Raw genomic sequence first — 19,567 nt, forward strand, 5'->3', positions numbered from 1 at the left:
GTATTCCAACGTCTGACTTGACCTATCTGTCATGTTCCTAACAGGCCTCATTGCTTGATGGCCTAATTGAATGAGTGGCCACAATTATATGGCAAAACAGAGATCGAATGTAATCCATTGAAGGAAAGATTATGGCCCAGGGAGAAAACTTTGTCTGCCAGCGACTCAGCACGAGGAGTGTCCTTTGGGGTTAAAATGAAGCAGGAAGCGGATCAGGACAGATCGTAAGTCACCAGAGTGCCTCTGCTTTCCAGACACAATCGCAGCACAGCCATCTTAGCCCAATATATATCTACACTGTATATTGCAACTGTGTTTCGAAGGTGCTTGACAAGAGAAGCAGTGTGCATGGGTTTGCTGCCTTGAACTTGAACACATTTTTCCATGCATGCACCTTTCTGGAAGACATCACAACAGTTGCACTGCGTACACTAAACCCTCGCCCCCATAGACTCTCTTAGATTAGGGCAGGGGTATCACATGTACGGCCTAAAACAAAAACTTGCCTGACGGGCAGAACAATGCCTGCGGGCCGGATTGGACCCCCTGACGAGCCGGTTCTGGCCTGCAGGCATTGTTCTGCCTGTCAGGCAAGCTTTAGTTCATTTATACATATAGACTCTTATTCTCAAACTCATGCTTTTATTTTGACACAAGCACCATAGAACCGGACGTGCTGTGAGTCGCAGGATGTAATGAAGATAATGATGATGATGATGCACGAAGCGAAGATAGAAAAGATCAGGCCGGTGGGGCTTGCCTCCAATTCATATACAGTGTAAGAGTGAGACTTTTTGTGAAGCAATGCCAATATATCAACCATATTATATATTGTTTGTTGAGTAATTTCATGTTGGGTTACATCAGACAAGCAAATCATGCGAGTGACTAGCTGTTGCTGAGACCTCTGACAGGAAAAAGCTGAAAGTCACTTCTTCAAAGTTACACGTAGGCTACAAACTAATTTGATGCATGCTAATAGTTGCAGACTAATGCTAACCTCATATAGATTCATTTTTTTGTGTTTTCATCTTTTTATGGCAAGCTACTGAATGACTATTAAATAATCAGCTAATTTCAGTTTTGTATTTTGCACTTCCTGTGAATATGTATGTTCTTAATAGACATGGCTAATACATTTATTTTGTTCTTCTTTTTTTTTTAGTGTTACTCTGTCAGTCTGCCTGTATATATTTACAAGGCAGGGGGATAACTACACTTTCATTCTGAAAAGTGGCAGCAAATCCGGCCTTGCCTGTATGGAGTTTCCATGTTCTCCCTGTGCCTGCATGGATTTCTCCGCGGACTCTGCTTTCCTCCCACAATAAAAGGTAATTCTTCTCTCTCTCTCTCGTCTCACATTCTAAAAACATACATGGTAGGTTAACTGTGAAGACTTTAAATTGCCCATAAGTGTAAATGTGGGTGCGAATGACTGTTTGTCTATCTGTGCCCTGCGATTGGCTGATGACCAGCTCAGGGTGTACCCCGCCTCTCGCCTAAAGTCAGCTGAGATGGGCGCCAGTACGCCCGCGACCTTAGTGAGGATAAACGGTTCGGAAAATGGATGGTTGGATGGATATTTTGCAGCTTCACAGCCTGAATAACTGCTAATTTGATGCCATTTATTTACATTTCTAGATGATGAATTGCATCAGCTGATTGTCTGCCTTCTCATCTAAAACTCCCCTCTGAACTACATTCCCTTCAATTAAAGTTACCTTTTATTAAAGTAAATTGACATTTACCTTTTTATAAGGCATTAGATATCTACCATACTACATTCTTTAAAGGTCTTCATAAAATTAGATAATTCTGCTATTTAGTCTGAGGTACAGGCTAACCTTTAGGTGTTCAATTCAAGGTACGGTTTACCTCTCATTGCCAGGAATGAGGAGAATCACCGTCAATGATACTGTCCAGTGTGTTGTACACTATGGCCACACTTCCAGGTGATTTAAAGGCAGACAAAGATGTATTACTTTGTCTCACACAGCAGAACAGCTCTCAGCTTCTAACGTACATGCCACGCTTCCATCCAAAACACACAAATTTAGATGTTCTCTCTGGATGCTTAAATCAGTCTTTATGTCTTCCAGAGCCGACAAATTAAACTGTAAAAGCATGAATGGTGTTAATGAACGGGTAATGATCACGTCGCTGGGATATTTATTGATCATGTCCACTGTGAAGGAATCAGCTAATGGCACCGTGAAACAGCTGAACGTGAGGCTGTAAAAGTCCTGACACGTTGTGTACCAATGAAGTTTATGCTGCGTCAAATGTGACCATGGTCCGATGCTTATAAACCCATCAACCCTTGATACTGTATGTCTTCATGCAGGCTTGCATAACAGATATCAATTATTGAGTACACAGCTGAAAAAGTCATCTTTTTTAGGTTTAAGAAAGAACTCCTAACGTGATTATGAAGGAGCATGGACAAAAACATATACTGTAGTACGTCAAGAACATCACCGGACACTCATTTACTTGCTGTGAGAGACAATGCACTTCACTGATGGCTCACAATTTCATTACAGTACAGTACTTAGTCTTTATTGTAATTTCCAATGACTAAGTTGTCTTTGTCATGTCTGTACATGAACATTTGGGGAACCAGGAGGAAGTCATGATTCAAGATACTAACATTTACATAAGCAATAAGCAAATAACAGCCATTAATATTGAAGAGGTAGATACGACATGACCCTTTTGAGCTGTGTGCCTACGGCGACGCCAATAATGCCCAAGCATTGCCTTTGATGGGAACGTCGCGCCTGCCAACATGGCCGCCACATAGTCACGTTGGTTAGCCGGATCTAGTCTTCATATCTGTGACAACAGCGGCACAACCCAGAAATACAGTTACCAGTCGCTGTCTGGTAATTGCGCCAGTCAACAACAGCTGCCAATTCTGGAACTACGACTTTGTCCGTTAGAAAGGGATGTTTTCAGTTCTAACCAGACACTATTTTCTGTCTGTTAAATTTGAAGTCCGTTGGTTCCGGGTCCTTTAAATCGAGGTTCCACTGTACAAGTTCAACTCCATGTTCATAATCTACAGACCATAAATTCACAGATAGTAGGTTTTTTTTTTTTTGTTTTTTTTAAATGTGTTTTATGTGTAGGCCTACTGGAACTGGAGTTTAAAGTAAAAAAATAGAGAGACAGACTGACAGACGCTTCATTCATCCACAAGAGAAATCCATTTGAATTCAAATAATAAGGACTATTCAGGAGACTTGCAAAGAAACCACAAGGACCAAGGCAAACTGGGTGAAACTAATCACAAAGCTCGGAACATAAACACAAAATTGCAAAGCGATTACATTTCTGAGTGTATTGGGATGCGAATCAACCACATTATATAAGTCTCCTTTAGTTCATCTGACACTGTTTAAGTGCCAATTGTAGGTGCTCCTGTGTTGCTTATCAACAGCAATTAACAGTGTCCATGTGTTGAACAAGTGTTTTTTATGAAGTGAGATGATTACACTTGCTGTTTGTTTGTTTGTTTTTGTTTTATCTTGACCTTGTGACTAACTGAGCACGTCTTAATACAACCACAATTCCAATGAAGATGGGACGTTGTGTTTAACATAAATAAAAACAGAATACAATGATTTGCAAATCATGTTCGACCTATATTTAATTGAATACACGACAAAGACAAGATATTTAATGTTCAAACTGATCAACTTGATTGTTTTTAGCAAATAATCATTAACTTAGAATGTTATGGCTGCAACACGTTCCAAAAAAGATGGGACAGGTGGCAAAAAAGACTGAGAAAGTTGAGGAATGCTCATCAAACACCTGTTTGGAACATCGCACAGGTGAAGATGCTAATTGGGAACAGGTGGGTGCCATGATTGTTTATAAAAGGATCTTTCCTGAATTGCTTAGTCATTCACACGCAAAGATGGTGCAAGGTTCACCTCTTTGTGAACAAGGGAGTGAGAAAATAGTCAAACAGTTTAAGGACAATGTTCCTCAATGTACAATTGCAAGGAATTAGGAATTTCATCATCTACGGTCCATAATATCATCAAAAGGTTCAGAGAATCTGGAGAAATCACTGTATGTAAGCGGGAAGGCTGAAAACCAACATTGAATGCCCGTGAACATCGATCCCTCAGGCGGCACTGCATCAAAAACCGACATCAATGTGTAAAGGATATCACCACATGGGCTCAGGAACACTTCAGAAAACCAATGTCAGTAAATACAGTTCGGCGCTACATCCGTAAGTGCAACTTGAAACTCTACTATGCAAAGCAAAAGCCATTTATCAACAACACACAGAAACGCCGTCGGCTTCTCTGGGCCCGAGCTCATCTAAGATGGACTGACGCAAAGTGGAAAAGTGTTCTGTGGTCGGACGAGTCCACATTTCAAATTGTTTTTGGAAATTGTGGACGTCATGTCCTCCAGGCCAAAGAGGAAAATACGTAAAGTTCAAAAGCCAGCATCTGTGATGGTATGGGGCTATGTTAGTGCCAATGGCATGGGTAACTTACACATCTATGAAGGCACCATTAATGCTGAAAGGTACATACAGGTTTTGGAGAAACATATGCTGCCATCCAAGCGACGTCTTTTTCATGGACGCCCCTGCTTATTTCAGCAAGACAATGCCAAACCACATTCTGCACGTGTTACAACAGCGTGGCTTCGTAGTAAAAGAGTGCGGGTACTAGACTGGACTGCCTGCAGTCCAGACCTGTCTCCCATGTGACAATGTGTGGTGCATTATGAAGCGTAAAATACGACAACGGAGACCCCGGACTGTTTAACAGCTGAAGCTGTACATCGAGCAAGAATGGGATAGAATTCCACCTACAATGCTTCAACTATTAGTGTCCTCAGTTCCCAAACGTGTATTGAATGTTGTTAAAAGAAAAGGTGATGTAACACAGTGGTAAACATGACCCTGTCCCAGCTTTTTTGGAACGTTTTGCAGCCATAAAATTCTAAGTTCATGATTATTTGCTAAAAACAATAAAGTTGATCAGTTTGAACATTAAGTATCTTGTCTTTGTAGTGTATTCAATTAAATATACTTTGAACATGATTTTCAAATCATTGTATTCTGTTTTTATTTATGTTTAACACAACATTGTAAATCGAACTATGAAATCGCACGTAGGTTTAAATGCAGTTGAAGGAGTGGTTAGCATGTTCGCCTCAGTTCTGAGGTCTACCCGTGCTTGTGCGGGTTTCATCTGAACCTGAACAGGGTAGGTTGTATTTTAAAAACTGGATGGATTTTTCAGTAATGTCTCACAGTAGAAAGTGACAAATAGAATCACAAATGATCTTCCATAATCTCTCCTATCTCTTCAGTCACGTAGTCGAGTGTTTACTTTGCTTCCACCCTCATGTGGGTCTATTAAGATCAGGTGTCCGTGATGTCAAAACAACAAATCACCTTTTGTTGATTTAGTAGAGCCAAGCTGCTCTGCTCTCCTCCAATTATGGTACAGTACATGTATGACAGTGGCTTATAGCTCATTATACAGAATTCTACGCGTGCCGGTGTTTTCCTGCTCTCATAGCATCATTTCAGCTCAAAATCAGTGCTTTGAGAGAAGCATGGATTGAAGTAGCCAACAACTGAGCAGAGTGGAGCATGAATCGAGTAGGATTATTTTCATTGTAACTGAAGAAATCACTTCACAAATACTTTCCAAGTAGTGGCTCCACTGAGAATTTGACATTTACATGTGAAACAATGATCTGAGGCAAAAGTTTTTCTCACATCACATGGCACTTGGTTCACAAAGCGCATAGAAAATACATTATGCTTTCATGGCTTTTTTTGTCAGCCACTATCATGCGCTGCTTGACCTCTTTGTTACTCGCAGCACATTTTCACACTGCTCTTTCATGCTGGGAATATCAGTGCTGCTCTCATTCTTTATCATCCTTAGCCTGATGGATAAGTAGATGACTAAATGGATAGATGTATAGATAGAAGGCCAGCCGCTGATACATTTTAAAGCCTGATGTCCAGGCGGACAAAAGATTTTCAAGACAGTTTGTGGAGCAGGTCACAGACAGTTTTGCTGAACGTCATCCTCTGCCTGATCAGAGTCTGGTGTATTAGTTGCAGGGTGTTGTCCAAGATGGACAGGATGCAGATGCAGTAGTTTGCCCAGCAGCGTCCCCTGAAGTCCTCCACCAGGTTTTTATGTAAAGATTTATGTAAATGTTGCTCTCAAGATTCTTAAAGGCTCATTGTAATCAAAATTTACTGCTTGACCTTTATCTGTTGCATGAACATTAGTCTCTTTCATTCAGAGGTTATATAGTACAGAAGTGTTCCATAACACTAACATCAGTGCTGATATTATCAATAGCATTCTGTCCCATTTGCACATCCAGTGAACCTCCATTTATCGCACGTAATGTTCTGGTATGTTCCAGACCACCGGCAATAGGTCAAAATTGTCAATATAGAGAGGCCATTTTTAAAAACCCTTTTAAACAGTTGAGCCAGTAAAATAGTCATACAGACAAAAAAAAAAGAAGAGTTTCACATCTACTGTATACATGCCTGTAAGTATTAATATATTGCCTGTCTACATGTGTTGCTGCACCCTTTGGGTTAAAATATCTGTTGCTTAAAGTGTTCTAACATCCCTAAATAGATGCTGTTCGTTATTCTGCCTCGAGCAATTCCCATGTGTTTTAAGTACAAAACCTTTGACAGTAAACTTCAACTGGGAGTGGCATCTTTTTGAAGACCTCTTCACTGCCATCATTTGCCAAAGTTTTGCTTGGAAGTCAAAGCATAAAAATCAACCGAACGACGGCTCATATCGCGAAAATGTCATGTCGGGTCATTTGAATCTCAAGGCATCACTGTATATTTAAATAACAAAATGTTAAACCAAACCATATAATTTTATCTAATGAACGTCCGCTAGCTTAATACTAATTTGAAAAGCAATGGACAGGTTAACGTAAATTTGCATGGTTATTATGGTAATTATTAATCCTCAGACAACTGCTATAATGTAAAGTCATTGCTGTATTTTGTTCCTAACTACAGTAAATATGTTTAAAGATAAGTGCTGAAAACCTACAAAGACTGAAAACAATTTAGTATTGAATTGTTGGGAGAAAGCATTCAACTGGTTTTCACCATTTCAGTTGTCTGTATTTTTGGGGCGGAGCTGAAAACAATTGCCAGTTAGTTAATTGGCCTAATAATACTGTAACTTCCATCCCATTTCTACCACTACAGTGTTCAGTTTAAATCTGTGATATAGGGGATAGGGTGCGCGAACGATAAACTACGAAAAACACCACCACCAAAACAGTAAAATGTTTGTAAAGAAAGATGGGTAAATTGACTTTTTTTAAACACATCAGCCAGGCCTCTCATCTCCTTGGCCTTCTTTTGGAAACTTATCACAACAGGTACAACTTGTCCACAGGAATCAGTGTGAATTGGATTGTGTGTTTCATTTAATATTTTTAGTCAACAGTAAGCTGCCATGGTTTTTAAAGTGCATGGGTACACCGCTATCTACATTCGCGGTATTTGATTGGCAGTTAACAGTTGAGTGGTGCGTGGTTTCAGTGCATTCAGGAGACGAGCGTTGAGAGTGGAGACAATGGCTTCATTTTTCACAAATTTTAAGACCCATTTGACATGTTTTGCAATGTTTTAATCATTCTAATTTTGTGGGGTTGTTAACAACGCTCTTCTCCATGGTTTATCAAATATACAACATATCGTTATTTTTGCATCACAATGAATCAGTCCGCAGTTCACTGGTCGGATACAGTCGACGACCGGTCTCAAGTCTCCACCGTCTTTTTGTTGCTGGATTGCTTAGTTGAGAATTGGGAAAAACACATCTTTTCAACTCTTGGCCTCAGCAGGAATCCCTTTCAGCAAGACAAACAACCCAGTGTCTGACTGTACTCGTGAAAGCTAAAGTATGTTTTTGATCTGAAGTTAAATGTCAAAATCAATGTGTAGATTGTGTTTGGGTATTGCTGAGAAATGTCATCAACATTAGGGTAGATGTGAAATGGGAGATGGTTCCAGCAGGATGTATAATGAGGAGCCGCTAATCAATATGCCTCGCACATGTGCAACACTTTGTTAAAAATACTGCTGACAAAGTCCTATTGAACTTTAAAATAAAATGTTTTTTGCACTTTCTGGCTAAAACAAAGGCTCAGCTCTTTTTATCATAAACACACTCACACCTTTTTAATACATTCATAACAATTATGTTTTGGACCAGGCTTTTTGGCACGTAACAGATGATTTTATGATTTTACCGTTATACAATAGCACAATCAGGATGGGGTGGCAGAATAGACCCACCTTCCGCTTTATTTTAGCGGTTTAGGATATGTTTAGAAGTAGCAGCCCTTTTCTGCTGAATTTTCAAGGCTCTAAGTATTCGAATGTTCAACGTGATTATACAACATTGTAGATATACTGTAGCCACAGTTTTTAATACTTGGTTAAAGATTCTCAGTCAATGTCTGCCCAATGTCTAGAGCCAATGAACATGACCAATTTATGATTTTCATTGGTCCCTGCTCCCGTTGTTTTTAATATGCATCTGACAATAAAAATCTTGAATATTTTTCATATTAGGCACAAATAGCAGTGACAAAAGCAGTCTTGACTACACTCCATATGTAAATATATTATATACATATAATGTAAAGGCAAGTTGGATTTAAATTTAATTATTGAGGAATTTATTGTTATGCATGTACAAATGTTTTACAATAAAACCTTACAGAACATTAGTCTGGATGTTGCAGGCTGGCCAAAAGTTGCGGATACACGTGTGCATGGATTTGGGTCCCATTCAGTGATATGGGGCGACAAGGACAGCCACCCGACGGTGGCATTCTTCATTCACCCCTCCCTAGTTCAATATGTAGTTTAAATGTATTAGTTTCGGCATTGAACCGACAGCTGGTTAAAAAAACGGTGACGGCATCTCCGTGACCAGACATGCATGAGCCATTTTTTATACTGACACATATACAACCCCAATTCCAATGAAGTTGGGACGTTGTGTTAAACATAAATAAAAACAGAATACAATGACTTGCAAAGCATGTCCAACCTATATTTAATTGAATACACTACAAAGACAAGATATTTCATGTTCAAACTGATAAACTTGATTGTTTTTCACAAATAATCATGAACTTAGAATGTTAAATGAACAGCTGTTAAACACCTGTTTGGAACATCCCACAGGTGAACAGGCTAATTGGGAACAGGTGGGTGCCATGATTGGGTATAAAAGGAGCTTCCCTGACTTGCTCACAAGCAAAGATGGGGTGAGGTTCACATAGAGAGTGCATGACAAAATAGTTGAACAGTTTAACGACAATGTTCCTCAACGTACAATTGCAAGGAATTTGAGGGATTTCATCATCTACGGTCCATATCATCATCAAAAGGTTCAGAGAATTTGGAGAAATCAGTTTGATCAGTTTGAACATTAAATATCTTGTCTTTGTAGTGTATTCAATTAAATATAGGTCGAACATGATTTGCAAATCATTGTATTCTGTTTTTATTTATGTTTAACACAACGTCCCAACTTCATTGGAATTGTGGTTGTATTAAGACGTGCTCCAGTTAGTCACAAGGTCAAGATAAAACAAAAACAAACAAACAAACAGTAAGTATAATCATCTCACTTCATAAAAAACACTTGTTCAACACATGGACACTGTTAATTGCTGTTGATAAGCAACACAGGAGCACCTACAATTGGCACTTAAACAGTGTCAGATGAACTAAAGGAGACTTATATAATGTGGTTGATTCGCATCCCAATACACTCTGAAATGTAATCGCTTTGCAATTTTGTGTTTATGTTCCGAGCTTTGTGATTAGTTTCACCCAGTTTGCCTTGGTCCTTGTGGTTTATTTGCAAGTCTGCTGAATAGTCCTTATTATTTGAACTCAAATGGATTTCTCTTGTGGATGAATGAAGCGTCTGTCAGTCTGTCTCTCTATTTTTTTTTTTTACTTTAAACTCCAGTTCCAGTAGGCCTACACATAAAACACATTTTAAAAAAACAAAACTACTATCTGTGAATTTATGGTCGGTAGATTATGAACATGGAGTTGAACTTGTACAGTGGAACCTCGATTTAAAGAACCCGGATCCAACGGACTTCAAATTTAACGGACAGAAAATAGTGTCTGGTTAGAACTGAAAACATCCCTTTCTAACGGACAAAGTCGTAGTTCCAGAATTGGCACCTGTTGTTGACTGGCGCAATTACCAGACAGCGACTGGTAACTGTATTTCAGGGTTGTGCCGCTGTTGTCACGGATATGAAGACTAGATCCGGCTAACCAACGTGACTATGTGGCGGCCATGTTGGCAGGGGCGATGTTCACATCAAAGGCAATGCTTGGGCATTATTGGCGTCGCCGTAGGCACACAGCTCAAAAGGGTCATGTATTAAGTATTGAAAATGATGTTTTAATTTTTTTAAATTTTGTTCTAGTACCTTTAAATTAATCTGCATATAATGGTTGTAATTTTTTAAAATAAATTGTACTTTAGTTATACCTCTAAACCAGTGGGTCTTAACCTGGGTTCAATAGACCCCAGGGGTTTGGTGAGTCATTCTCAGGGGTTCAGCAGACATTAAGATCACCCCACTCACATACTTTGGGACAATACAACAACACTCTCAACCTTTTGGTGTCACCAAATTGCAGCATAACCTCTTATTGCCAAGAAAGCCCTTGAGATAGTCATACCATTTGCTACAGCGTATTTTTGCAGGCACTCCTTTACGAAGATAGTAGACTTAAAAACGAAGAATAGGAATAGACTTTGTTGTGAAAATTGTGGCTTCAGTACATCCAACAAGGTAAAAAAACAAACAAATAAAAAACATTGCTCTAAAGTTCAAGTTGAAAGCCTACACAGTTGAATGACAGGTGTGCATAAAGGCTAAAATAAATAAATAATACTTCTGGACTTAAGTGTCTGTGCACATGTGAGTGTGTTGAGTATCAGACACTCCACAGGTGAGCTTGCAACTCTTGTCATCACTCATTGTTTCTCACACAGTAGGCGAGCAAACGGGTTTGGGTGTGTTGATTTTTAGGTGCCTTGGAGCGCCAGAGAAGCATCTGATCAATATTCATTCTCACTTGTTTCTTTCCACATTACTATCTCATATAGAGCTGCTCAATTGAGTGCAGTAGGAAAACATTGTTCATTTAGGTGAACTTAGTTACAATTTTTGAATTATGAACTCAAGTAGTTCATTTTTGGAACAGTGAACTGAATTTTGAACTAGTTTGCGTAGAAAATGAACTTTCCCAACACTGACAATTGTGCCATGATTTTGCATGGTTCAATAAAAAGGAATATGGTACAGTACTTTGTATGTGGAGCTTCAAAACCTGATACAGGGTCACAGTTTTTCCTTTGCATTGCGCTGGTAGATGTGTGGTACCAATTGCTACAAGTACGGTGAAGAAGTGCGGTGGGTATTTTGCAATTGCACCGGTTAAGCACTGATCGGACATTGACATCCACATTGATGAAAATTGCATTGCAAGAAATCCAAGCTCAGTCTTTGTTGACGTACAGGAAATAAAGGAAATCATAGACATAGTGAACAAATGTAAGCATAAAACATGAACTGACTGATGGAATTATCAGGATACTTGTCAGGAGAGTCATTGAAAGTATTGCAAACACTGAGAACGAGGAGCGACACTGGAGTCAAAAAGGGAACGAGGAATAGTGTGGTTTACATGAGGCAGGTGGACCGTGGTAGCACTTGAAGAAGCTGCAATACTTTGGCGAGGACTTCCGGGAGCAGCCAGGCTTCTATGCAGGTGACGACGAGGGCTGATTGGTGACAGGTGCGTGGCTTGAGGAAGGTGCCGAAAGAGAGGGGAGGGGAGAGAGAGGAAAGCGCCCTCCAGGCTCCAACAACAGTACTGCAGGGCAGTTCATGACACTTATCTTTAACAACCAGAATATTTCCACAAAATGAGGACACGAAGAATGCAGACCAATGCAACGGTAACGGTTATAGGAGTATGGATTATTATGCTGGTTTTACAACACTATATGTAGTTGGTGTTTTCCCCTCAGCCAAATCCTACTCTGCCCTGTTGTACATGAACCACCACGTCCCAGTGTCTTTGCCTCTGTTGCTGCTTCAAGTGTATTCCATTTCCTCCCTGTTGCTTGGGCAGACGCAGCACCTCAAATAAATGGATCCTGGGATTCTGTGAGGGTCATCTACAGACTTGCTTTGCCACACTTGTACTCCTCTATGAGGCTAGATATCGGCAGAGAGAGGGGTCCATCCCCACACAGGCTCATGTTGCTAAGAAATCTCCTCAGCCAAAGCCACTTCTTCACTTATGCTTTCACAAATCTTTCCAGTCGACTGGCATGGGATATTGTGAACCTCATTGATGGAAAAGGGAAGCAGTCCAAACTGGAAACATCAGAGTTTCAGCTTTACTGGAAGAGCAGTGTTCATTTGTTTGAGGTCATTGATGGTATCCCGGCTCAATTGTTTCACTTGATTGGGTGTGTGTGTGTGTGTGTGTGTGTGTGTGTGTGTGTGGATGAGTGGTGGGTGCGGGCAATGATTTTAACTGTGTAAAGCACTTTGAGATGCATATCATCGTATGAAAAATCCTCCATAAATAAAGTTTGATTGATTGGTTGAATGCACCTTGGCCAGTGATGAACTTATGAAGGAATGCAAGTGTTTGATGAACTGTCAAACTAAACTACTAAATGCCAAAATATAAGGAGAAAAAAAGATTAAAGTTGATTTGTTATCGAATGAAATCCAGATACAATGTTTGTTAGATGAATCCATCTTCTTCAAGTGGGGAAGCTGCATGTTTACAATGACTTGACAACTGAAATGGAAAAGGTAACATCGGTTCAAATGTAAAGCAATTCCCAAAATGGACGAGCTTCATCTATTGCGATATTAGCCATTCGAACTGAGGACTCTGCATCTTTTTGCACAATTGTTGTTTGTTGTTGTTTTTTGTTAATGTCTTTATGTCTCCAAAGTGTTCTGTAAATTGACTGTCTGTTGTACTAGAGCGGCTCCAACTACCGGAGACAAATTCCTTGTGTGTTTTGGACATACTTGGCAAATAAAGATGATTCTGATTCTGATTCTGATATCAGTACAAATTGAATAACAAACGTCTCGCCCACCCCCTCCTCCGGCTAATCGTGATCAGTACTTTCTCGCTCTCTGTGGGGCGAGGGGTATTGATGCGAATCAAGAGAAGTTTGTAAACATGTCAACACTTCCTAAACTGTCTGGAACAAAGGCCAAAAAAAATAAGAAAGAAAAAAAACATGTTTTGTTTGTCCCATCAGCGGGTTGCTGCAGCAAGTCACTCACAAGATTTGTTTGACAGTGAAGAACAGTACAGATACATGAGGGAAATTAAGGACTGTTTTTTAATAGATTTCAAATTTGGTGACATGTTATAAACTGAAGACTGTATTTAAAAAAAACAACAAAAAAAACCACTTTGATTTCTTTTTTAAGCGTATGTAAATTGCTGATGGGGGCGAAGGGTGGGGGATCTCTCCTAGGGTGCCAGATTGGGAAGAGCCAGCTCACACGTGGCCCTAATGAGGACAAGCGCTGTAGAAAATGGACGGATGGAAGAAGCAAACAAGATCTAATCTCAACCCCTCAGGTTTTATTGAATAATGTCGACTTGAATCAACTAACAACAACTGCATAGATTCAGGGTAATATAGAAAAGGAAGTTTACATACTTGTGCTGTAATGCTACAGTGTTTCCATCCCTTTATCATCAGATTTGGCAGCAGTGTTTCAATTGACTTTGTAAATTTACTTGAGATTGCATGGAGTGCATGTGTTGACTTCAGCTGCCTCCTGACATTTTTCACAGCCTTAATGGTACTCATTGAACATAAGCAGAAAATGGATTGATTTTACAGCCTTTGAATTGTTAGTGCACATATATAGTATGTTCATGGCGTTGAGGAAATAATTATGAGAGCAATGCTAGTTGTTGTTTGTAGCAACAGAGAGGGCATGACTTATGATTCCAGGTTCATGGACCTATTCATAAGTGCAACAAGATGGTCCTTTGAAGCTAACTGTAAACCAACACAATTGTTAGGCTCCTGCCTCTTTTAGTGTTACTGCAATCACTGAGGGAAGAAGTATATGTTTTCCACGGACAAAATAATAGAGCACTGTGATCTCTTGAACTGTTTAGTGCATTTATTTGCATGTTATACAGCAGAGCAAACATCCTAACATGCATTCATTCTTTAAACCATACAGACCCTAACTTCACCCATGCCTACATTTGTTTCTGTAGCTCGTGCTTGGTCTGATAATATGGAGAAGTAAACAAAAGACAGACAGAGTATAAATCTTGACGCTTTACACAACTCTTACCCACGCTGACAAAATACTATAATTGTAATAGTTGGAATTATAGTCAAATTCATCCCTCACTACACTGACAGTCAAAATCATTGTTGCTGTAATGAAAAGCATTTCTCCAAATTACTGTATGTGATCCAGCCACCCCCCCACACCTCCCTCCCTACTCTCTTTCATTAGCCACAAAGTGTCATGAGCTGCTTGAAAAGTGAGTTGGAATGTGTGACTTCAAAAATGGGAAAACAAACAGATCAATGTGATGACTTTGATAGGCTTCAACTGCACCACGGGGTCGTCATGTCATCTCCACATTGTAATGCAGCACAGCTGAAATGTAATTGGGAAAAAAACTCTATACTGTACACGAATGGAAGCTGGGCAGCCAAGACATGCTGTGAAATGAAGACAAAAGACTGAGATAAATTAATATACAATTGAAAATTCATTAATATAAAATTAAAAATAAATGTATATTTGTACACATATATGTGTGTGTGTGTATATATATATAGAGAGAGAGAGAGAGAGAGAGAGAGAGAGAGAGAGAGAGAGAGAGAGAGAGAGAGAGAGAGAGAGAGAGAGAGAGAGAGAGAGAGAGAGAGAGACATATTAATGTAGCATGATCAACATTATCCATGTGTTAGTCTTATTAGTTGAAATGTGATTTTTAAACAGGCTATTTTCAGATTTTTCAAAGGCGGCATCCGCTCGACCCATCTCATTTTCCGGTTCAAACTGAGAACAAGTGCATTGTCACAATGACATCAAACTTCACAGAAAACAAGAAATATAATAGTACATCACGGACATGCTGTATAGTTTTCTATCGCGGTCGAATCTTATGTATGTGTGATTTTCCACGCTGCAATCGAGGAATATTTTCATCTTTGCCAGAACCAGAAAAAAAAATCTCATCTGAATTAAAACATTAAAAAATTAGGTGGTAAAGGGATTTCCCAACAATGCAATCTGAAAAGAACAAGGATTACCTGACGCGAAACAATGACAAAACGTGATTTTGGTGGACTTCTGCTAAATCGACATGCCCAAAATCCAGCACAAAATGGAAAGCAAATGGTGTTTTTCTGCATTTAGTAACAAACTTACAATATTGGTAGCGGGAGCGTCAAGTGATAACGGAGTTGCATGAGGTCAATCCTCAAGTACTTGATGATCGCTGACTGATAATGGATTTAATAAGAAGAACAGGACAAACCTGATGAGCATAAATCTCGCAGCGGCTTTGTAACTCTACATAATGAACGAGCCGCGATAACCAGGAACACCAAAACGATACAGGCAAAACGGTCTCAGCACACAGTACTGATAAACCGATCATATGCCAAGATGGACCAAAGCTAGAAATCCCACAATACCACATTCCACAAAGAGTACAAATTTGTCGCAAAGTTCAGATAAAATCATAAAATCATTACAAAAGCCGGAGAGCAGCGGCAGCTAATTAAGATAGGATAACACCAGCAGTTGATTACAGAAACATTGTGAAAGCTGTAAATAAAGTCCCAAAACATCTGATAGCGACAACCAACAATCTCAAGAGGGCAGGAGTGAAGCGATCACAGGGTTACACTGGAAGTGACAAACTACTTATTAAGAGGAACAGGAAGGCTGAGATGAATTTTGTGAGAAAAGTAGAGACGAGCCTCAAATCCTCTTGGGAAAGGTTTTATAGCCTGAAATAAAGATTAACCTTTACCAATGTGATGGAAAGGCTAAACCTTTGAGAAACAAAGGATCTGCTCATGATCCCAGACTTACCAGCTCATGTGTGAAACAAAGTGGTGGTAATGTTCTGGCTTGGTCTTGCATGGCTATTTCTTGGATTATTTCATTAATCCTCACTGATGATCAAAAGTCATCAGAAACAAATTGGGTCTCATTTACTTTTAAATGCGTGGATGTATCCTTACTCTGCGTACAAGTTGAGCATATACGCAAAATCACTGTCAGATTCATTACACTTGCGTATCGGCCAATTGTCTTCGCACCACCATGCGGATGTTAATCAATCAGGATCCATTCCAAATGACGCACTCGTGCCCAGGGCACTCCACACTGCATAAACAGCTATTTTCCTATAAAAGGGCATCCGTTTGACACATTTCAGCCAATGCGCAAAGGTTGAAAGTTGCGAGACATGGCCCCAACATGTTAAAGTAGAGAATGCTGCACACAAAACATGCATAGAAAAAATACATTAAGAGCCGAGAAGGAATAAACATTGCACAAGTTGTTAAAATGGATAGTAATTGATAAATATAGCACAGCAAAGAGGCAATTGTCGTGATGAAATTGATTAAATTGGTGTTGGAAGCCTGCGATTGACTGGCAACCAGTTCAGGGTGTACCCCGCCTCCTGCCCGGTGATAGCTAGGGTAGGCTCCAGCACGCCCGTGACCTTAGTGAAGAGAAGCGGCTCAGAAAATGGATGGCTGGTGTTGGAAGCGAGTTACGTTACAAGCAAGCCAGCGCTGATCTTCTTGGCAGTTGATTGTCATCTCATACATACAGCATTTACAAGCATGTAAAAGTAATGAGAAGTGTCCTTTTCACGGTTAGGACATTAGGAAATTGACCAGGAAATTCCCGATTTAAGTTTTTATCATTAAAATGATTCTTACTATTTTTATGAATGACTGTACGCTGGGCATTTTGGGTCAAAGATGTGTGTTGGATGTTTTTTTCAAAGGTGATCATTCTGCGAATGCATGGTCTGAGGATGTTCTAAATTTGTTCACAGAGTATGAAGAAAAACAAGTCACAACATACTGGTAAAATGCAGAGTTGTGTGTCAAACGAGCGTAGACACGATTTAAGCATGAATCTGTGCACCACGGTAAGTAAATGAGGCCCATTGTTTCCCAAGACAGATGCAACAAAACTGATTGGGTGATCATTCATTATGCAGCAAGATAATGGTCTAAGACACACTGCCAAAACAACAAAGGAGTTTATTATTCACACTCATCATTATACACGCAAAAAGAATCGGAAGGCTTGATTGGATTTTGCAAAGTACAGAGATGAGCCACAAACGTTTTGGAAAAAAGTTTTCTGGACTGAAGAAACCAAGATTAATCTCTCCCAAAGTGATGGAAAGGCCAAAGTATGGTGAAAGAAAAACACAAAAGCTCATCTCTGAAGCATGGTGGAGGTAATGTCATGGCTTGGACTTGCATGGCTGCTTCTGGAATGGCCTCACTAGTCTTTATTGATGATGTAACACATGATGTTAGCAGCAGAATTAATTCTGAAGCCTACAAAACCATTTTGTCTGGCAATTTACAGAAAAATGCATCCAAAGTAATCAGGAGAAGCTTCATCATGCAACAAGACAGTGACCCGAAACACACTTCCAACACAACAAAATACTTCATCAGGGGGAAAAAGTGGAAGTTTCTTAGACTGGCCAAGTCAATCACCGGACCGTAACCAATAGAACATGCATTTTACCTCCTGAAAAAGAGACTTAAGGAAGAAACCCCCAGAAACAAGAACTGAAAGAGGCTGCAGTAAAGGCCTGGAAAAGCATTTCAAATGAAGACTGTAGTGAAGTCAATGAGTCACAGGCTTGGTGCAGTTATTGCAAGTAAGGGTTATGCTACCAAATATAAAAAGGTTTTTCACTTTAAGTTAATTAAATCATGTCTATTCCAGTACTTTTGCTCACGTGAAAAGTGGGTGGCTTCAAACAAAAGCTGCTCCGTCCCAAGTGGTTTAACACATTTACATGTAAATACCATGAAATAAAAGCTGGAATTCTGAACTTTTGTCTCATATTCATCTTTTGATCTGAAACCCAAATATCTGCAGTATACAACAAAAAGAAAAGGAATTGACCTTACCGTCCCAACACGTTTGGATGGTACTGTAATTCTACAGCAATGGAAATATCCCCACTGTTCCAATACATTTGGAGGGGAGTGTACATGCCAGTCAATGCACACCATATGAGGGATTTCATGCACTGTTTTAAGGGTATATGTCAATTTTATAAATATATATATATATATATATGTATATACCCCTCCTAGAAGCCGTCAGGGAAGTCTGGGCGTCCCTGCTAAAGCTCCTGCCCCTGCGACCCGACCTCGGATAAGCGGTAGATAATGGATCGATGGATAGATGGATATCCCGATCACCAGCTCTTCCAGCTCCTTCCCTCAGGTAGGCGCTACCGATCAATGGAAACTGGAACTAGCAGACATTCCAACAGCTTCTTCCCTCTTGCAATCAACTTCTTAAACAGCTAACCTACAATTCCATTACAACATGCTGGCAATTTTTTGACTTGAGTTTGTTGTCACATTTCTGTGGGGCCAATTATACGTTACTCATGCACTCACTGTAGTAGTCTCACCACGCTGCACTATTTGCATATCTGTTGTTGACCAATACTGGCCACTCATGCCAGAGTAGCATCTGCTCCATTTGCACACTGATTGAAGAGTATCTGCAACATTTGCACAATCAACATTGTCCCAGATTATCGCACTACTCGCTTGAAGTCTTGACGCCCTTTGCACAATGGTCATTGCACCGGACTATTGCAATATTAGTCATATTAGTAAAATGCTCCCTGGGTGCTTCAGCTTCCCCCTGCTCCAGTGTGTTCCACTAACATGTGTATGTGTTCACTGTGTTGGGTTAAATGCAGAGAACAAATTTCATGTGCATGCATGCATGTTCATGACAATAAAAAGTGATTCTTCTTCTTCTTCTCCTCCTCCATCATCGCTTTTTTTTTGCCTGAATTCCTGCATTGAATCAAACACTGATAGCCTAAATAATTCCAATTACCTTTGACAAATTTTGAGAACATGGTAATAAGAATTTCCTTTCTGCAATGCTCAGTTCTCCACTGAGGCATGAAATCTTTTACGTGTGGGGCTGAAAGCAGAATGAGCACTTGGCCCTCCTATGGTTATCTGGAACCCTTAGGTCGGGGCTCTCTTTGCTTGGGATCTTCATACTTTGACCAAAACTTTGTTGAACTCAACTTAGATTGAATTTTTGTGTTTCATTTGCACAAATGCATCACTCCAATGACACACGATAACAAGCAATAATAGTTTTCCAAATTGAT

At 39.8% G+C, this 19,567-nt stretch overlaps 1 long non-coding RNA gene across 1 annotated transcript; it reads left to right on the forward strand.

Annotated features, from left to right (window-relative positions):
• The first annotated feature begins 709 nt into the window (after positions 1 to 709).
• On the forward strand, positions 710 to 19,263 carry LOC133484312 (uncharacterized). The gene is made up of 3 exons (XR_009790364.1): positions 710 to 778; positions 1,166 to 1,331; positions 18,516 to 19,263. It is a non-coding gene; the product is annotated as an uncharacterized LOC133484312 (long non-coding RNA).
• Positions 19,264 to 19,567: the final 304 nt, after the last annotated feature.

This window comes from Phyllopteryx taeniolatus, chromosome 10 (assembly GCF_024500385.1).
Source record: "Phyllopteryx taeniolatus isolate TA_2022b chromosome 10, UOR_Ptae_1.2, whole genome shotgun sequence".
NCBI lineage: Eukaryota > Metazoa > Chordata > Actinopteri > Syngnathiformes > Syngnathidae > Phyllopteryx > Phyllopteryx taeniolatus.